The sequence below is a fragment of the Corvus cornix genome, chromosome 3 (assembly GCF_000738735.6).
Source record: "Corvus cornix cornix isolate S_Up_H32 chromosome 3, ASM73873v5, whole genome shotgun sequence".
In the NCBI taxonomy this organism is placed as follows: domain Eukaryota; kingdom Metazoa; phylum Chordata; class Aves; order Passeriformes; family Corvidae; genus Corvus; species Corvus cornix.
Window position 1 is genome coordinate 20,240,347 of NC_047056.1, and position 21,116 is coordinate 20,261,462.

General features: G+C 40.8%; 1 protein-coding gene across 7 annotated transcripts in view; it reads left to right on the forward strand.

The window, feature by feature from the left end:
* Window positions 1–21,116, forward strand: part of ESRRG (estrogen related receptor gamma) — a 374,892-nt gene that overhangs the window by 13,202 nt on the left and 340,574 nt on the right. For 3 of the 7 annotated variants that reach the window (XM_039568398.1, XM_039568401.1, XM_039568402.1), the window contains exon 2: window positions 20,160–20,205. The exons of 3 other annotated variants lie outside the window; for them this stretch is intronic. The gene's annotated coding sequence lies outside the window, so the exon portion shown is untranslated. Of the gene's footprint in view, window positions 1–20,159; window positions 20,206–21,116 lie in introns of those variants that run through there. One more of the 7 variants, XM_010393587.2, reaches the window with a different exon arrangement.

Genomic DNA, 21,116 nt, shown 5'->3' on the forward strand with positions numbered 1-21,116 from the left:
TTCAAGGGGGGGTAAGTACAGGCACCTTAAAAAATTAAAAATGCATTTGTGATATAGAGATACAAGGTGTAGGGAATAGAGGGTAAACTGTTATCCACATCCACTCACACTTTACTTCATGGTTGAGACAGCCAACAGCACTGCAGGTAAGTGAGAAATAAATCGGTAACTTTTGCCAGGTGGATTCCTGGCTATTAGAAACTGGACTGAAACTACTTAATTCCATGGAGCATGGCAAACTAGTTGGTCACTGAATAACAGAATATCATTCTTTGAATTATTAACCCTTTGTAATCATTACAGTGTTTTTTAAATTTCTGTTCCCTTCTAGTTTTACCTCTTAGCTGCTGTGGGTAATTGAAGTGGTTTTTTGAGGACTTCTGTAGTCATTTTGTCTTTTGAACATTTCCAAATGTACTTCTTCCCATGAGCTATTGGAGACCCATGATTTATGGGTTATAATGTTCTCCAGGTCAGCATAACTGTCACAGGGCCTAAAGACAGGACTGTGATCTGTATCAGCTGCATTAACTTTCCATTAACTTTCCGTGACTAGAACGCGTCTTTGATTATTCTGCATTATTCCTTTGTACAAAATAAGGTCGTTCTCTGTGTAGTTTAGTTTTAACAGAACCAGACTGTCACTGACCATCAGCTTTTGCATGCATAGACTCTCTCCTTCCTGGCAAGGCTTTAGGCCCAGATCCACAAAAGGATTAGATGCCTTAAGCGGGACTTAAGTGGGATTTAGGCATTGAAAGCCCAAACTGAGATCCTCAATATCCCCACTGAACTGCCACCTAACCTTAGAAGTTGCCTAACCTGTGTGAGTGCCTACATTTTCAATATCCAGCTTTCCCAGGTGGCCAGAGATCTGCTTTGGATGTTCTCAAGCACTTCCATCCTGACAAGGTTGAGCCTCTCTGCTCCCATCTTTCCCTCACATCCCAGCAGACTTCAGAAAGTGCAAACTCTTCTTGCAAAATGGTGGATTTCTGTGTGTGATGTCTCTCTCCAGCTGTGTCCTTGAAGGAAAGGACCCTCCAGTAGGTTTCTTTCAGGAGCAGCCTGGGAACCTTGAAAAAGGTATTGAAACTAAAAAAATTGAGTATCACTGCTTAAAAATACAGGTCCTAGAGAAGAAGTGGGGCTACAGATGAATGTGGCCTTGTCCTTCTCCTACTGGTAGCACTGGATCGTTCTTGCTCGGCGATGGCTGCTCCTGAGTTGGGTGGCACTGTACGAGGCACAGGAGTGACTAGCAGGGCTGAGGGCTCCATGGCACAGGCACAGCACCTGAAAGTTCGGTACTGGGCTGTGAAATCAGCATTGCTCCCAGAGGTTTTCTTGGAGAATCCAGGCCCTGGTGTTTCATAACAGCAGTATTTGAAGGAAGAGCTCTTTTCTGCAAGAAGTCACTTAGGGTTTCACCTGACTGTGATATATGGTGGATGTTTTGTTTTTTGAAAGCCAGACTTATTGGGGTGTTCCATGTGCACACCCAGAAATAATAACCACTTTTTTTAGGGCTTCAGTCTCAAGCATTTCTGGAGCGGTGGCAGGATTGATAGCTGTCTCGCCCTGCGGAGGCCAAAGCAAATGTCTTGTTAGTAGCAGAGTAAGTGGTCCTGTGCCATCACTTATTTCTCAGCTGTACTCGTGACATTTCATGTGTTCTCAGCCATGTCTGTTGTTTGTTTAAATCCTGCTCAGTTCCTTGATTTATCAGTTTCCTGTAGACTTTTGTTCGAGTAGTCCCAAATGCTATCCTATTTCAAATAAATGCATCCTTATCAGCAAATAGTCTTTCATCAATAGCTTTAACTCTTTCACATAACTCTGCATATGTCCACTTTGACCTTCTCTTTCTCAAAATACTGATTTTTTTTTTTTTTTTTTTTAAACAGGGACAGTATTTAGGAAATCTCTTAGAATTTCTCCTGATCGTTCTGTCTTTTTGTGCCAAAGTACCTTTTATCCACATTATTAGATAAGAATATTTTTCTTTTTCTCTCTCTTTTTCTTTTTCCTGAGAGAGAGAACTCTTCTCAGGGAATCCCTAGTTTTTTTAGTTTGTCAAAGATAGCCAGACTGCATGCAATCTTAATATTATTTCTTGCTTGATTTATGAACCTGTGTACAATCCTGAAAACAGAAATACAGAATGTAGAACATATTTGTATAGAGATATAGCCTAGAAATTATAAAAGCACAAAAAAGATATATTTGTATATTTAGAAACTGCAATCATGAAAAGCTTGTATACAATGAATAAACTTAACGTGTAATGTCAAGTGCGCACTGTGTGTTCCTTAAAAAGCCTAGAAGTGTTTATATAGAGGTAGGTAAAATTTGTAGGACTGTCTATGATAATGACACCTTAATAGCTGAGGATATTATTCATGTATTTTTAAAACTGATACAGGGAGATCTGTTATTTTAATGGAGAGTATATGTTGTAAATTAACCTGCAACATTCAATCCTCTCACTTTGTGTTTTCAGAATAGCATGCTTGAATTATTATACATTTACTTTGGCATTTTAGCACACACAAACATTGTGAGCATTAGTTCATCATACATCACGAATGTATGACTATTGTATGGAACCAATTTTAGGTATAGGAAGTTCAGCAAGTATTGTGCCTCGGTGGTTGCCAGATCACTTGCATGCTTGCTAAATCCTATGCACAGTGCTTCCGTTTGCTGGGTTACTCATTGAGCTTTTAATAGTCAACTTAATTTTAGTTAAGGTTCAGTTTAGTAACTCTTGCAATTAGTGGAAAATATTGCCAGCATTCATCTGGTAAACCATATTACTTATGAAAGGCACTCACAGGGTATGTGTGGAGATAAAAGGTAACAGATTCTGGTGGATCCCATCATGACTGGCTTTTAAGGGTAAATTACAGAACATTTTAAGAATTGGGGGTAACCTTGCAGAAAATGGCATCTTGAGCTTGTTCATAGGAGGAAGTTTGGTCTCCCTTGCTCACCATTGCTTCCCAATACCGACAGCAGCTCTGCACGTGGGGTCCCCGGCTGCCTGTCAGGCCGTGGGCTTCACGTCAGCGCCAGTGAGGTGTGCTGCTCCTGAGATGGGCTTGGAGCCCTCAGAAAAGCAAGGATTCCTATTTTCAGGGCAAGCTTTTGAGCCCCATCTTGCTTATTTGCTTTGCCTCTCTGAAAACAACTGAGTATGGGAGGTAAGTCTGCTGCTCGACTCAGAATTCTAAGGCAGTTTTATGGGTTGTTTTATGAGTACAGGTAAAGGACTCCAGGTGAGATTTTTTTGCCCTCATATAAAATGAAGATATGATTTCAGCCAGCGTGTTAGTGTCCTGAGAAATAAAATACTGGGGACAATAATCCTAAGTAAGGAATAACTTGGAAATAAAGGCAAAGGTGCAACAACCCAATGCAGCAAGAGAGGGTTTTTTCTTTTTTTGCCAAATGAATAGGTTAAAATGGATCTGTCTGATGTTATTGGAAAATGAAAGCCATATGTTCCCACAGGATGGACACTACAAGGACAGTTAGAGAAGTGTTTTGCCCTGTCAACGATGCTCATGTCTGATCTGGGATTTCTCAGGTCCATAAATACCCCAAATGCATATATCTGACAAAATAAGTATAAACTGTATAACAGAGGAGGCACAAGGGCATATGCTGTCTTTATCATAATTGTGTCTCTTGCTCAGAAGTAAATGCCAGTTACTTCTGAGAGAGTGAAATTCAGGAGTGCATGTCCCGATCCAGTCTGTTGGGCTACAAGCCACTGTCTTGGACCTGTCTTGTGTGAGCAGGGTAATAATATTTTTTTGCCTTAGAAACCTAGTGTAGAAAAGTGGAGACTGTCGATAGGCCCCTATTGAGGTGGGTGAAGAACAGACATTGGAGAACTCTGATTTGTAGAAGGATGTAGGTAAGTGAAGATCTTTGCATATGAAATCACTCCCAGGTGTATGGAAAAGCATACAGGATAATGTCTTGGCTTCACTGAGATCGCTGGGAATCAGTCTGGATATCATTGTAGGTCCTGCACGTTCGGGTGCTGCTGTTGCGAGTGACAGAAACCCCAGCAGAATCCTAACTGTTGCGTTAGTTTTGGTCTTTACAGGAGAGGTATCACTGCTGGTAATACTGTGGAATAAAAAATTACTGCCAAAGACAGGGGGTTTAAAGCTTTCTGTTTTATATTTTGATCCTGTTATTCTGAGTGATACCAGTATAGAAATTGAAACATCCATGGGGCTTTTTGCAAAAGAGGGCAAGAATGTTGTTGGTTCCCCATTTTTTTCTAGTTACAGGAAACTGAGTATCAAGGTTTTGGATGCTAATCATAAGAGGCCTTGAAAAAGGAAAAAATAGCAATACCTATCTTAGAAGAGTATTTGTTTGTTTGTAAAATTATGTGAACTCCTTGGCAGAAAGGAGCCATAAGAAATTCCAGGCAGTTATTCCTCGGTGATAGAAGTCTGTATTTAGGCTTCTGTTAGTCTCCTTTATTTATAACAAAACCTTTGAATATAATTTCCAAGATGTTCAGCTATCAGAAACAAAGTGATAATGAGGACAGAGGGTAGGTCATCAGTCTGCAAATAAGTGTGAGGAGATGGTGAGCTTAACCTACCAGGTGAAAGAAAAGTCAGTATAGCAACTGCATGAACACTTCAAAGCATGCACCTAGTTTGCTGCACTAACTTAATTATCCCTGCTATAGATATGTTTGACAAACATATCTATAGCCCAGATCCTGTTACTTCTCAGTGGGAAATATCAGAAGGCTTCTGTTTGGTTGCCAGTTGACTGAATCCTTCCTTCTACTTTCTTGCATTAGTCTTTTCAAGGACTTTGCCTACCTCTTTGCTCATCTGATGAGCAGAAACTTACCTCTTTCCACCTCTTTAATGGTGGAAAATATTGTGAGATGGAGAATGATGCAGACCGATGGGATGGGTGTAAAATGGTTTTTAAGCAAGTCTGACGAGGATTTAATCGTATTTTAATCAAATACTGCCTGAACCAACCAAAAATTAACTTTTGTTAATGCTGAATCAACCGTATTCTGGTGTCAGCACTATTTCTCAGCAAGCATCTTGCTTCCTCTGTGTAATAGTACAGGGTGTTTTTGAACATCCCAGTGTTGTCAACTTTCTCCACAAACAGTGTGATGTGAAATGTGAAGAGACGGGAGTACCCCAGCTCTTCCATCACACACAAGCGCAAGCCGGTGCCCTGTTCTGTGACACTAAAACGTGGCCTGCTGTTGGCAAGCTGTGGGATTTAATAGGCAAAGACCGTGGGGAACTTTTCAGCCTTTTAGTCTTTCTGCTTCTGTAAAGTCTGTTATATGGGGAGGTACAGTTTTTAAACGTGGTCATTTTTAATTCCTGTCCCTGGAGTCTGGCTGACAGATTGGGAGTGCGGAGGATGGGAGTGGGCTGAAAAGACAAGCTGAAAACACAGGATGTATACATACATTAAACTGGAGCAAAACAAAAATAAACTAACTTAGGTGAACACAGATGGGATCTGTTTCAGGGCCACTCCTAACACCTGTTTTAGATGGCCTGTGGTGAAAATCATTAGCTTAAAAAGATGCTATTTATGTCTTGCCTGAGCTGAGTTTACACAAACACCAACAGTTCTAACTGGAGGGAATGGAGATCAAATTTTGGTAGATTTTTTTTCCTTTTCTTTGGCTTTTTTTTTTTTTTTTTTTTTTTTTTTTTTTTTTTTGGTCTGAACAATACTATTTTCATTGCAAACCTTAAAAAAACCCAACCAAATAAAAAAAAACTTCGAGAAGTGTTTGTTTTCATATGCTGTTTATATTAGTTACAGCCCTTGTTCAGAACCCCATAGGCATTGATGTATGCAAAATATAATTTGTTCAACAAATACTTAGAAATCATCAGTGTGGTTTCATAGGTGTAAATCTGAAATCTATCCTCAGCCTTTTGAGGTGTTACCATGGATTCCCACTTTTTTAGCAAAGACCAGAACTTGTTGACAGAAGCTTTCTGATTTGAGAGTGCAGGTGAACATGGGAATGTTTTATCGACTCCCTTTGCTCTCCATGCTGATTTTGACAGGTCATGCTGAAAGTAAGACTTTGAGCTTTCCAAGTATTTCTGCTCTGTGTTGCCATTTGAATTTTGTTACGAAACACTCCTTCTGTGATAATTTCTGCAAGCTTGTCTCTTTTGGAGTAAAGCATTGACTTTTCCCTATTTCTACCAAACTCTTCATCTCTTCATGGTTTTGTTTCCTCTATCATTTTTTTTTTTTAATGATTGTTAAACCTACTTTTTCCTTGAATCAAGGTTTTGAGAGGAGGCATTTATAGCTTGATTATTGATTACATTCCTACTGTAACTGAAAGGAGGACTGCATCTTGCATGAAGTATTACTTGCACATGTAGTATCACAGTAACATAGGTGTGTGGTAAGCTGTTACTTTTATACACAGAATGTCTGAAACAATGTATTAAAAGCAATCAGTGCATAGGAAATTAAGTAAAAACTATTCCTTTAATGCACATACGCATCTTACCATATCAGCTGCAAGAAAACTGTGCTCATACTTGGAGGCAGTGATGCAGTCTAATGGAAAGAGCAAGTCCCTAGGAGTAGCTTGCATTCTGGAAAGTCTGCACACTCTTGTAAAGTATTTTGAGATTTCTGGATGATAGAAAGAGCTAAATATTATTTAAGCCTGCTCAGTTAGACAGTAGGCTTTGGTCTGTGTTATTTTTGGTTTGTGTATTGCATGAATAGAGTGTGAAAGTGCCAGGAGAGTCTTTTGTTCTTGCACACTGCACTTTCTTTTGGCCTCTTCTTTTCTGACTTAATCACATTTTGTTGGGTGGTAAAGAATAGAGTAGCTACGTGTCCAATGAGGAGGTGCATAAATAGCAAACATATTGAACTGTGAACAAGAACTGGTTTTTTGGATGCCTCTGGAAGAGTGATGACCCTCTTGGTGTGTTACTGTGAGGAAGTGACAGGTGCATGCTGTCCCGTGATTGTCCATGTAGCTGGTACTTCTTCAGTGTCCAGCAATGTGCTCCCTATCCTATTTTGCTAAAAGGCCACTTATCTAAACAGTGACAGGAGATCAAAGAGTAACCTCAGAGCTCCATTGATGACAGATCTGTATTTATGGCTTTAATAGTGTATGTGCAGCTCAAAATCATAACCTCTAGGACAGGAGTTCCAAACTTCCACCATCACACAGGGACCTTTCCTGCTGTGCAATGCCATGGCTGCAGCAGACCCCTTTTCCCTCTGGATCATGCACAGAAGACCTGTACAGCAGCTCAGGCAGCACGGGCTGCCCAAATACTCAGTTTGCCCTTCCCTCTGGGATGAGGGCAGCAGGCTGGATTTTTCCATATCAGTATGTAATAGCTCACTTAGTACAAGAAACATGCAATGTAGCTGGAGAACCTTGCTCTGAATAATCATCTGTAACAGCAAGTGAGGATTTCTAAAAGCAGATCACTAATCTGGAAAAATTGTATGTATTGTGTTAAAGGAAGTCTCTGAGCCGCAAATAGATGGATGTTGGGAAGAGTAGTCTGGGGAATTGTCACTATATGCCTGCTCCATGACCTTCACTAAGCATCTGCTGTTTGCCACTGGTCCAAACAAGCCTGTCAGCCTAAGTGGCCCTTTGGTTTCACCTGCTGGGGCCGTTCTAGGTGCAGCAGGGCACCGATGACCGTGAATGTATCTGCGTGTGTATGTGCAGGGATGGCTGAGTGGACATTCACTGGGCAGTACACAGCAGTGGGCACGTAACTGCATCACATCATAATCCCTTTCCTGGTACTTCATCTTATGTTCATTTCTGACTGTGTATGAAAATGCTCTTGACTACTTTGTGCTTTAAAGACCAGCATATTCAACAAGCTCATTTACCCTTTGTTCTTTGTGTGTCTTCTGTAGTGAGAACCTAAACTCCTGCAATTCTAGCCCTGTGTTTGCAATTCAGTGTGTATGGTTACCAGAATGCCATGGATTTATTACATTATTCTTATTATTGTTATTATTTTGTTTAATTTGCTTCTTGGTTAAGAAGCTGTAAAAATAAGGCCAATCTGTGAAAAAAAGAGATGGTCTAAAACTGATGTTAAATAAATAATCTCTTACCACACCAGAAATGGAGATGGGACTCTTGCAGCAGTTTTTAATACCATACAGAGGGGGGGATGACACTTCCCTTCAGTGTGGAATGTGAGTGCTGCCTTTGTGAATGGCAGAATATGATGTTATCCTGTGGCATAGTGATTTCACCTGCTCATTTTTAAGGGACTGTCCTGCCTGTGAAGCCTAGGAGCTTCTGTAAAATATTATTTAGTTAATTCAAACTCATAATTGTCTCCAAAATATCCTTGTCTAGAGTTGCTATAAAGTCCATAGAAGCTTGATGCATGATGAATTTTTTTTATCAAGCACCTGCTTTCTTTGCCTAGCTCAGATATGCAGCAAGGTTGTTTTTACAGTATTAAGAAGTGAGCAATATATTCCATATGCCACCAAGCTTTGTAAAGAATCCTGCTGATGACAATTTCACAGCTGCTGAGAAATAGGCCAAGCCTTTCCTATAAAGTGACAGTAAGGAAAAGCATTTGTACTGGCCATGCATTCTCTCCAACTTTTTCCCTCTTGAAGGAAAATGTTAGCCCTTCTGAACTATGGAACAGCAGATGGTGGCAGAAACCGATTTCTACTGCAAAGCCATTTGGTCAGGAAGTATCAAAAAATGTTTTGGAATTGTGAAAATGAATTCTTGGCTGCAGGGCTACCAGCAGCCTACTAGAAATGAGACATGAAGCAACTGCTTAACAAACCCAAGAGCCTGCTTGGCCTTGAGAGAAATGGCTTTGGTCAAACATTTTGGAAATTAAGAACTTTATACACATAGGGTCTGGACTTCAGAAGTGTTCTGTGGATTATGGATGTTATACAGATTAGGTTCTTAATTTCTGGTCACTGGTTGCTTGACCAACTACCAAGAAAGTAGCCTTCAAAATATGCAGATTGACCTCCAGCTGAGACAAGCTTAATATAGCTCCTCCTGGCCTAGTCAGGTGGAACCTTCCCTTTTGGCTCAGCCGATTTGCTGCCCACAGACCATGAAAGTCCCAGGGATCTGGTAACCTACAGGGACACAAAATTAATGCAGAAACAGCACAGGCCACTCTGCTCATGGGTTGTGTTTAGTAGATTGTGTGTGTCTGCAAGTTGCTGGATGCAGCAGCTTCCTTTGGTGATTCCTGTACCTGACCAAATGCATCTCCTTGGAGAGCAGTTTGAGAAAGAGAATTTGTTTCTTTTTTGGAAGTGCACCGTAGTTGTCTGTCTGTGCCATTCACTCTGAAAGAAACAACAGCATGTTTTTTCCCTCAGAATTTCCATTGTGAGTCTTAGCCACTCCTATAGAAAATGGCTTGAGAGAACTCCCCATGCATGTGGAACAAAACCGATAGTAGCTGAGCCATCTTGTTTTATCTATTCTGTTATAAACGTATACCAAATTGTACGGCAATGTCATGTCACCAGTAACACAGAGCAGATGGAAGTATCTTTCCACATACTGACTCATGTTACTCTGATAAAAGGAATTTGTTTCTCTCCTTCTGTCAAGCCTGCTAGCCTCTGGCAAGGGATGCAAGCCTCAGTGAGGAGAACTTTGTCAATAATGTTCAAGTGACCATCTGATTTAAATATACTATCATTGGCCAATATAATTAGCCTGCACCAACAACTGCTTGGAGTAGCCAGTTCTATTTCTTATGTCTGTGTAAGGTAAATTAAGCCAGGTAGTGTTGTTCCAGGTTGAGGAGACCTTGGGGAATTAACCCTTGAAGAAGTAGATATTCAGCTTTTATAAGGATCCTTTCAAGGCCCCAATATTGGACCCTTTGGAGACTATATAATCCTAACAAAGCAAGTGCCAGGTCTCTGAACTGGATGTTGTTACAGAAAAGTGACACCCCCTGAACATGGGTTGCAAACTCTATGTATTAGCTACCAAAAATGTGGTTTGCAAAGCGCCAGAAAAATCCTGACAAATAAAATAACTACAGTGTGCCGTGAGCATCTGAAAAGCAGATACCCTCCATATTTCTTTTTGTGGTGAGTGGTATTTGACTTGATGAGAGCACAGTTCTCAGATTGAAAACACGTGAAGCTGAAGTCAAAAGGGAGTCAGTGTAATCATTAACTGACTCACCTTCTAGATGTGACAAGTAATGAACCATTCTAAACTTGCCTGGAGCTTTCTTTGGGACAATACCCACAGGGGAAACCCTCTTACGCTCAAGTGAAGTGTTATCAAATGGGCCCTCTATTTTCCCCAAATGCCAGCTCTTTTCTGTCTTGTCTCTAACCACCTGAGGACATATAACTGCTGATCTCAGCATCCCAGCCAACATTTGCATCTCGGGGCTGGAGTACAGGATAGTAAAATCCCCAACACAGCCGTTTTTATAAAAATTGCATATGCTTTTTGTTTCTTTTTTTCTTACTAGCCTGCTCCCACAATGGGGAAACGTTTTATCTGCCCGTGTTGGGATTTTCACGTTAGCAAACCTCTTTAACCAGCATTTGGCTCTTTCCACTTTCTTACTTTGATTTGGATGACTGCCTGAAGCACCTGCTAATGGCCTGAAGCGTTGGAGCCGAAATTTGCAGTTTGTGTCCCACGCTCACTCTGTTTTGTTACCTGCCTTCTGGAGCACCTGCTCCGTGGTCTGGGCTCAAGAGCCTGGCTTCTACCTGCTGACAGCAGCACTCCTCACAACTCTGCCTCTTCTCAGCTTTGTCCTGCACTTTGTCCTGCTCTCCATAGCCCCTGCTTTGGCTTTGCCCGGGTCTTCAAGGTAACATCAGCGCGTCCTGCATGTTCTAGTGCTTGAGAAAAGAATGGTGTTCCTCCTGGTATTTAGGAACAAAGGTGATGCCAAAGTAAATTGCTGATTGTGGTCATCCTAAAACCTTTGCCGTGGCATTCACCAGCAGAATTTTTTAGTTTTTAGAAATAGATTTTATAGGGAAGTTGTGAGCTAGGCCAGCTGGCTGAAATCAGCTTGTAGGTCAGCAGAGGTCAGAAGCCACATGGTAATTCAGTGTTCAGGAAACATAGGAAATAGCATGGCCACTTAACAGAGAGGGACCAAAAGAAACTCAAAAGACCTGAGGAACACTCCTCCCTTTCTCCCGCTCCCGCTGCCTTTTGAGGATCTGCACACTTTTCCGTGAGGTTGCTTCTTATGCCTAAACATAGGGAAGGCTGTTAGAAGTAGCTCTTTAGACTGTTTCATGAGAAAAACCTCCTCCTTGTCAAGGGGCAATCCTAATGGAGGATTTCAGCGGTAACAACTTCCAACAGGTTATTTTCTTTCCATTCTGCCTTGGGAAGCATTAGTTTTTTCCCAGAGTCTTGGTTTGTGCCAAGGGTATTGTTTATATGGACCTTCCCTTTCCAAAAAGGTTGTTTTGTTTCTGTGTTAGAAGGATGCTGTTAACAGCAAGAGAAGAACCCAAGTACTGGCTTCCTGCTGGTCCCCTTGCTGACAGGGTCATCCTCCTCCCCAGTGAGCTGTATTCCTTAATACAGCCACACTGTGCTCCCCACCCACCTTCCACACTGGTGCCATGTGGGGTTCTCCACTGGAACCATCTCCCTGAGTGCCTAGGCTGCAAACTGGGTCTTGTCCATACCAGGGACATCTGCTCTTGCAGAACTGGGCAGGGCAATGATTGATTTCCTCCCCCCCCTTGCTTTCCTTTGGTTGCCTCAAAATAACCCTAATTAATTTTGTGGAGAGTTTAGTGTGCTCCCATCATGGGATTGCTCTTTGTGCGGATCTCTTGCATGCTATATTTAGGTATGGTTTTTGGAACACCATGTGACCCGAATCAGATAACTTCTGAACTACTAATCATGTCTTTGACAGTGACTCCCTCCATGGCTTTGGGGCATTTTACAGTTGTTTTCTTACATTCAGAACGAAAACAGATATACTCATCTGCCTGGTAAGAGCTTCTACCAGGTTTAACAAATATTTATGACATTGGTTTAAACTAAATTTGATTTTATTGTTTCTACTGTAATCTCAGTTTTATTGTTTCTTAGATGTTTAACAATCAAAAATGATTCATTACCGTATTAATTTTTCTTAATGGATGCCCCTATTTCACCACTTTAAAAGAAAAAACAAGTTTCTTCTGTGTTGAAGATGAAAATAGGGCAGAAAGAAAAAAGCTAAATGCCCTCATTTCCTGCCCCACACAAATTTTCTTCCTATGTTTACTTGCTGATCGATCCATGGAGATAAAAAGCCCAAAACATTGAACTGAACTATTTCCCTTTGTGCTAGCTACGTCCCTTTTTTAACATGGGAAGTTAGTTATCTGCTTGGTTTTTTCCTGATTTTTTGAGTTGTGCAGCCTGACTTGTATGCTGTCCTCTTGCACTGCTCGAGGCCACTCCAGCCCTGGAGGAAGCTGAGCTCCCTTTGGCTCCACATGCAGCATGGCTGGGGTTTGGAGCCTGTGGTCCATTTCAAGGCGTCATGTCTTTGTTATTCATGTCCATAATTGCTGCTTTCTGTGTCTTGGATACTTCTGCAGGGAGCTGGAGTACTGGGAGTTCTTCTGGCTTTGCCTTTTTTTGTCCTGACCCCTTAAGACCTTTTCATAGGCAAATGGATCAAAAGACCTGTTTGGCCTTTGAGTGATAGGAAAGGAGCTCAGTTTGACCAGGTAGCTAGTCAGATAAAGAAGAGGAGAAATTATGGCAGTACTTCCCATCCTTTAGGAAGTAGTGAAAGAGAGGAAGAGAATCCTTCCTTGTTTAAGTCAATTTTATTGTCTAATTATAAATAGTAGCTCTCTCCCTTTTTTAATTCCTTCAGAATTAAATCCTTTGCCCAAGTGCTTATTCTTTCCCTCCTATAACAGCAGTAAAAAGCAAAATAATACATAAACCAAAAAATCAGCTTTGAGAAAAAGGCCAATAATGAAATATCTGCCAAAGACTCTGCAATATGTGTCTGTCAGAGAAAAAAAGCAAACATTCTTACATTTGAATCTGTGAAATGTAACTGCACCAGACTAGTTGGGGAAAATTTGTTTGAAGATGTATTACGTTCCACGATCAAATGGAAAAAATGGCACCTGTCATCATATTTAGAAAACAGCTGGGTAACATGGCCAAGTGCCATAGTCTCTTTTCACATGGCCTTTATGCTGAAACCATCCAAGCTCCATTCTCAGCAACTGGAGAAACCCTGTGCCTTTAAATGGTTACAGAAACATCTACTTAGGGGCCAGCTCTTATTGCAGCAAAGCCTGCTTCTGATGCTTCTAATTAGCAGTTAATGGATTATACTTTACTTTTATAACCAACCCAGCAGGCACTCTTCTTTAGTATTTTCCAGCTATTTTTGGTAGAAGATATATGCAATTGCACTGCTCTTCATGCTTTCATTTTGAGCATGCAGAAAATATTAGAAATAAAGCGCTATCTGAGATTATTTTACCACTCAAATGCTTAATTTAAGTCTGATTATGCGTTTCCTAAATGTATTTTCTTTCATCTAATATATTAGAAAAACTGCAATGGGTTAATTGCCCTATCTGATCTAGACTTTGATGCAGAATCTCCTAAATACATACTTATTGTTAACTAAAATATTTATATACCCGGTGAAAAGCCTGGGTTTTTTAGACTTGCAAACACAGGTCCAATATATACTCATTTAGGAAAAAACGTTTTTCTAGGTTAACCCAGTACAGGTACATTCAGAAGTTTAGATGGGCTTGTAGAAACTAATGTTTTTTATCCTTGCTTTGAATTAAAATAGCAATGAGGTTAGTAGCACTAAAGATTTGCAATGCTACGTGTGTGTGTGCACATACATGTGTGGGTATATATGTGTATATATCGTGCATACACAATATCCATAGCGTGTATACAAATTTGGGCATGTGAATACATATCTGTGTTCAATAAAGAAGTAAATTTTCATAGGTTTTAGTTGGAAGTTTATAGTTATACCCCCTCAGGGAATTAATTTTGGTGCCAGTTTCTGGCAGGAAACCTAGTTCACTGAGACTCTTTTAGAACCTGCTCTGTTCACTCAGGCCACGCTTCCAGTACAACAGGGTCTAACATTGGTTAAACTGGAACAGGAGAGGGAGCTCTCACAGCACCAGCCGGGAAAGGGGAGGATGAGGTACCCAAGCCTAGGAAATGAGGGGGAAAAGAGGGGTAGAAGCCACCAGCTGCAGATGAGATGCACCATCACTCTTTACTGTGGTCCCTTCACCAAAGTGGCTTCTCCATCCCTTACTTATGTCCCCCCCCAAAAAAAGGAATTGGCTTAAAATGGCTTAAAAAGGCGGGGAATGGCTTAAGAGATAAGCAGTTCCAGGTTAGTTGATGAGAAGCTCAATAAAACCCATCAATGTGCTCTTGCGTCCCAGAAAGCCGACCATATCCTGGGCTACAACAGAAGCTGAGTGGCCAGCAGGTTGAGGGAGGGGATTCTCCCCCTCTCCTGTGCCCTGGTGAGACCCCACCTGGAGTGTTGTGTCCAGCTATGGAGTCCCCAGCATGGCAGAATGTAGACCCAGTGGACTGAGTCTGGAGGAGGCCACAAAGATGCTCAGAGGGCTGGAGTCCTTCTCCTATGCAAACAGGCTGAGAGAGTTGGGGTTGTTCAGCCTGGAGAAAAGAAGGCCCTGAGGAGATTTTATAGTCACCTGTAAGAAGGAGGGGAGACACTTTTTAGCAGGGTATAATGATAGGACAAGGGAAAATGGCTTTGAACGGACAGAGAGCAGGTTTAGATGAGATATTAGGGAGAAATTCTTTACTGTGAGGGTCGTGAGACACTGGAACAGGTTGCCAAGAGAAACTAGATGCTTCAGCCCTGGCAGTTTTCAAGGCTGGGTTGGATGGTGCTTAGGGCAACCTGGTCTAGTAGAAGCTGTCCCTGCCCATTGGAGTGGGGTTGGAACTAGATGATCATTAGGGTCCCTTCCAACCCAAGCAGTTCCATTATTTTATGACTTGCAGCAAAGGAAGTGCCACCTACAAGACTCCTGCTTTGAAAGCACTACACTTGCCAGGTACAGCACTAAACTGGTATGGTCATGTTGGTTGAAGGCAGTGAATTTCAAAAGGATCTCCAGAAAAAAAATATTTTTACACTATTATTTTTACAGAGCAAATGCTAAAAAGGAAAGGAAAGGAAGGAAAAGGAAAGGTTGGATAATGGTTATTATGTGAAATAGCTCCCTGACTGTGATGAGACATGGGCAACTTACTTTCTGTCCTGGTTCTTGAGGAGGATGGGTTTGAGCTTTTCCTCTGTCATGTAACATCCCAGTGGAGTAGGAGGAGGAGAATGGCTGTGCAGGGGACGAAGAGCTGTTGTTTCACTGCCACTCACAGCCCCTGCCTGTGCTGTAGGTTGGGAACAGAGGGATATGTGCTGGGCAGGGCCAGTCCCACCTTGTTCCTGGAGCAGGTTCTCACTGTTTAATCCATGTCCCTTTCCATTTTTTTCAGGACAGTGCAGCAGGAGACTACCCCTTTCTTGAATTAAGGCCATAGTTGAGCCTCTCTGCAATTGTTTCATGTTCGCTCCCTTGTAATCAGCTGAAGCTATTCTGACATGCTCAAATGTGCTGTTATGTTTCCTTTAAGAAATAATGAGATTAATTAATCTTTTTTTTTCTTTTCCCCTTAAAAGATCTCCCTCTCCTTTAGCTCGGTTTTCTCCCTAAACTTCTGCAAAGTTAAAGTCCATCTGTGTGTCTGCACTATCTCATCATACTGCATTGTAAATGGTGTATGAGGGCTGCAGGATCTGCCTTTTCTCAGCCTCTGTCTGAAGTGTTGGTCGAAGCATGTGGCTCCTTAGAGCTGCATTTCTGACCTCCACATCAGAGTAGTGAAGGCAAGTCTGAGACATCTCAAGTTCAGTGACAGAATCCCGAGATCTCCATCAGCCAGAGCTCTGGGATTGCCCTTCCGAGTTTTGTCTCTCAGCAGTTTGGTGCCAGGCAAGCCAAGCTTTGCAGTAGTTGAGGTTATTGAGGAGAACTTCATCCAGAAGAGTAAGGCTCCCTCAAGCAGAGTTTGGTTTGAGTTCTCAGAAGGTCAGCGTGGGAAGCTCCGCAGAAAAGCTGAACTTTGATGTTGTCAGCCAAGACAGATTCAGAAGATTTGGGAACATTTTTTTTCCTTCTTTATAATTATATGAAACACGGGAGACCTGTGAATAGGGTATTTTTAGATTGTACTTTCAAATACACAGTATCATAGTATGACAGCAAATTAAAATTCTTATCAAATCCTTTTTTTTTTTTTTTTTAAGAAATGTACTGTAGCTCATAGTGGAAAGTTCGGTGAAGAGCAGTGTGCTGCTTGGCACAGGAACTCTGCTCTTGTTATAAATGAAACATCACTAGTTGCTGTCATTTAGATGAACACTTTTGGAAGTTCTTTTATTTAAGGCTAGCGGATTGGACTTCTAATTTTAACTCATATGGTTTATAATTAGAAACATTTCCAAACTTGTTTACAAACACCTGCACTTGACAGTATGTGTCTGCAATTTTAGAAGGACTCACTTGTCACTTCCAGTGGGGGTTGAGAGGGCATCTGAGTTCTTTGTGTTTGTACAGTTAGTTTCAGGACACTGGAACAAAAGTGCATTTTTTAAAATAAGTATATGAGAATGTGATGTTTTGTGAGGGGGTTGCATGCACCTAGTCAGCAAACAGATCATATTGAGTAGTTGTGGATTATTTCAAAGTCCGGAGGATTGTTAGTTAGTGGTCATTTGGAGCAAGGTTTGAACTGGCACCCAAAGGAGAAATTCCAAGAACTAATTTTAGCAGTTGAGCCTCTCAGTTGGAAAAGATGCTTTACAGGTTTTCTGTTTTTATCTGTACTTAAGACATATTACTTTCCTGCCAGCTGTCCTTAAGAAGTTATTCAGAAAGAGTTTTAAATGACTTTTGAATAAATTACTGCATTGTTATTTCATATGAATTTGGAAGTGAGTTTGAGTTGCGAGCGTACAGTGACTGGTGGAGCATGGTTCCCCTTGCTCCTGAGTGGGATGTGTGTGTTAAGTCTGTATGCAACTTGTTTGCAGTGTGGTAAATATCATACTATATTACTCATTGGTCAAGTGTACAATCACATTAGAAGTAATCAAAATACTTTACCAAAATAAAATAAAAAATCCTTTGGCTCCTCGATATGAACTTTACATCTGACTTTCAGCTGCATCACATAGGTTAACAATGTTGCTTATCAATTTCCAGTGTAATGGGAAAGATTATTGTTGCTAAAAATTGATGCTGCGTAGGAGGATGTCAGGAAGAACCCTCCAAATATGCTTCAAGGGTACATCTGAACCAGAAGTATTCAAAGCAGACTTAAGCAGTAGTGGCATAAGGTGTCCTATTGATTGCTTAATGCTCATGTTGTTCCTAATTAGTGTGAAAAACTCTGGTTAATTAGACCAGCCTGTTTGGCTGTTATGTCTTCTACCAGGGACTGTGGTCTTAGAGAAACTCCAATATAGAAGAGGATAAGGAGGCCAACAAAGCAGAATGTTTTTATTTTCTGCTGTTTTGGTGTCCGTAAAAGCACGGACCTGGATCCATTTGGGGAATCCACGTTGATGTCAAAAGATCACGTCCTCAGAGGCACTTACTCTCTATCAATTTCACTGAGAGTGGGTATAAGTGGAATTAGGCACCTAAATACCTTTGTGTGTGTGAAGGCAAACCTGCAGAGCACAGTCTGTATGTTGTGCTTGACCCCTCTGCAGAGCACAGAGCAAACACTCACTGGGGGGCTCCTCCGAAGCAATTGCTCATAAGTAAACAAACAGATAATTACATAAAGCTTTTGGAGTATGATGCACAGGTCTGAAGAATGAGGTTTTTCCTTCTGTAAACCAGCTGTGCCTCATATCAGTTATACATACATACATATACAGTTTTAACAAGCATTCACTTTCTGTAGCAAATAGGCTTTTAAAAACAATTTTACTTTTGAAACAAGTAGGCTTACCAAAATTATGATGTTACTTAGATACTGCACAGCATAATTTCTTAGCAAGTATAGCTGCAATTAATAAATTGTGTTGTAACCATATTAGGCTGTTACCATGTTTGAAAATAGCTTCAAGCACAGCTTAGAAGTGCCGGTGTTGTCAGGGTCCCAGTTCACCAGAGTTAGAAATACACGACATTTTAGAAATGGCTCATGATTCAAATATGACCATAGAAATTAGACTTAAGTGGAATTTAATACCACTTCTTGCTTAACTAGAAACTTCTCTTTTTATGGTGAATTCTATCTGGAAATAGCACTTTCACAACTGATGAACTGAGAGAAATGCCAGTGTTTTCAGTTTCCCTCTATTTCTGTTTGCTCGTGTCTGCTCTGTGCCCACTTTCTTAAGTGTTAATATGTAGAAATGTTTCCAAAAAGTTAGAGGAGGCTCAAAAGCAAGATCTGTGCAAGTGTAGAAAGATCCAACTACCCAGCAATGCCTTGAAAATGGGCAAAAACCTCTTTAATATCAGAAGTCTTGACTGACCATGAAGTTAGTGACAAGATTTCTCAGCTGCACCTGATAAGAAAGGAAGACCTTTATGGAATATTTTTAGAGTTACCTAACCTGCATGGGCCTGACCAGTTCTTCAGTGTGAATCTTTAGGTGAAGTAGAGTATATGGTGTATGCATGAAGTGATCCATTTTCAGGATAACCTGCCTGGCTCCTATAGGGAAACTGCATGGAAAAATTGTTTCTTTGGGTGCATTTAAAGTGACACTGTCTTCCTCAGGAAGTGGTAATTAAAGTAAATACAGGACACATGAAAAGAAGGAAAATGGGCTTCAGAGTTCTGCTTTGGTTCTTCTCGTAAAAAATAACTCTTACTTCAGGTAAAATTGTTATTCCTCACAAAGAATCCCATGGTAAGATTGAATATTTTGAGCCACAGCATTCACGGTATACCAGAATGATTTCAGAATTGAATTCATATCCAGGTAACTGGGCATATGAAGGTATATCATATACCATCACATACCACAACGGAGGACTCTCGGGGAGGCAATATTTGGTTGTGGTTAGAAATCAGCTGTGGATATAAGGGAACAGCTTGTATATTGCCAGAGGGAGTTAATGGAGGTTCCCAGCCCATGAAGTCCCAGCATTGGAGTTATGGTTGCATCCCCAGGGCTGGAACACTTTGCAAATCCCTGAGATGCAAATCCTTTGCCTGTGTCTCCCATGGTACATAGCTGTAAACCAGTCTTTGAAAGTCCATAAATAGGTGTAAAACATGCATTTTCCATAGAACTAATGATGTTAAAGAAGGACTGTGCCTATTACAATGGCCTATTGAAAATTGTCTGTAACTTAAATTTTTGCTTTTATTTTTTATTCCTGATACATATGTTTTATGTGAGCAGCTCTTTCATATTTCTGCAGTAATTCCATGCCATAAAAATATGTGTGTTTTCTTCTTAAAGAAACTGTTATATGCCAGTTGTACCTGAGCTGAAGGGTTACCCAGAGCAAATGTGTACGAAGTAAAACTGCTTCAGGATAACCTGCCTTGGTTTAGGGGAGAGTTAATGATAAATTTATTTTCGTGACCTGTCTGCCAAATATTTGTACACTAATTAGGTCCTATTTTGAGGGCAGAGCATGTGAGCTTGCAAGGAACCCCTTGTACAGGATAGGAAGGGCAAGAGGATTTTTGTCCCTAGTGAGTGCAAGCCCCATCTTTTTCATGTAGCATCACCCAAATATGTGCATTATTTCTAAGTAGCATATGAATCACTGGGCTCATATGGAGGCACTTTTTTAATTGGCTCATGGGAATGGCTGTAGCCAGCTGAGGTGTTCAAGTGTAGAGCATTGGGGAAGAAACTGAACTGAGTCAAGGCATAATCATGGTTTTTACTTTATAGAATGTCTTTTGCTATATAGTAGAAAACTACCCTTATGACTAGTGGCAGGACCTGTTGTATAAGTAATCCAGCCATGGTGCTGGTTGGTATCTTGCTTTTCACTTGAACCTCTCTGCGATACAGGTCTTGGAGGAGTGAGTGCCTGGTGCAGTCTCTGCCTGACTCCTTGGTAAGTCATTCAAGTCTATCTTTCTCTACAGCCACTTTCCAAACTGCTGAGCAAAAATAAGGAAATTTTTCATAGAGTGCTATAAAAGAGAGCTGCTAATCGATTTTTCTTATTATTTTATGCCCTGTGATTTTTACACCACCCCCACCAGCTGGTTAATCATGCAAAAGCTGAACACTTCATTAGCCAGAACATGTTTGCCCATGGGCATTTCTGTAGTAAATTAGTTCTTTCTATTTATACAGGTAAGTCATGGCCAAAAGTCTTTAAGGTGCCAAAGGTAAGGGTTCGAATTAATTCTTTTTCTGAGTTTTCAAAAGAACTAGGTTTAACTTTGTGTGCTGTTGATTTGAAATTACTTCTGAATTAAAGATAGCTTGGGTAAAAGAGCATTGTCAGGCTGTTTGGAAATGCATTGTGCCTTTCTGGATCTCAAATTTGGCCTTTGTAGTACAGGCTGCCTTAAAAAATACCCCCCAAAAGCCCAGAACACACACATGCACTCACATATATATACATATATATGATGTACATGCACAGTATCTTCATGCAGAGACTCTGCTTCTGTGAGTGGCATGTAGCATATTGACCTGTGTTTTTCCTTTCTTACTCTGTGCCTTTTACACTATTAATTGAAAATATGTGGTTTGCAGATGCTTTTTTGCCTCAAATCAAATGGTGCCCTCTGAAAGCCTAGTTTAGCTTGACAATGAATTTAGCTTTCAGGCTTTGGCCATTGCAATATTGTTTGAATGCCACCATTTCCTGCAATCAATGTAATTTTATATCTACTTGGAATAGAAAGTCAAGATGGTGATTGCCTTAATTTAACTCAGTGTTGTATTCATTAAGGAGCTGATCCCAAATTCCTTTCAGATCAAAGTCTGTCTTGATTTCAGTGGAACCTTTCG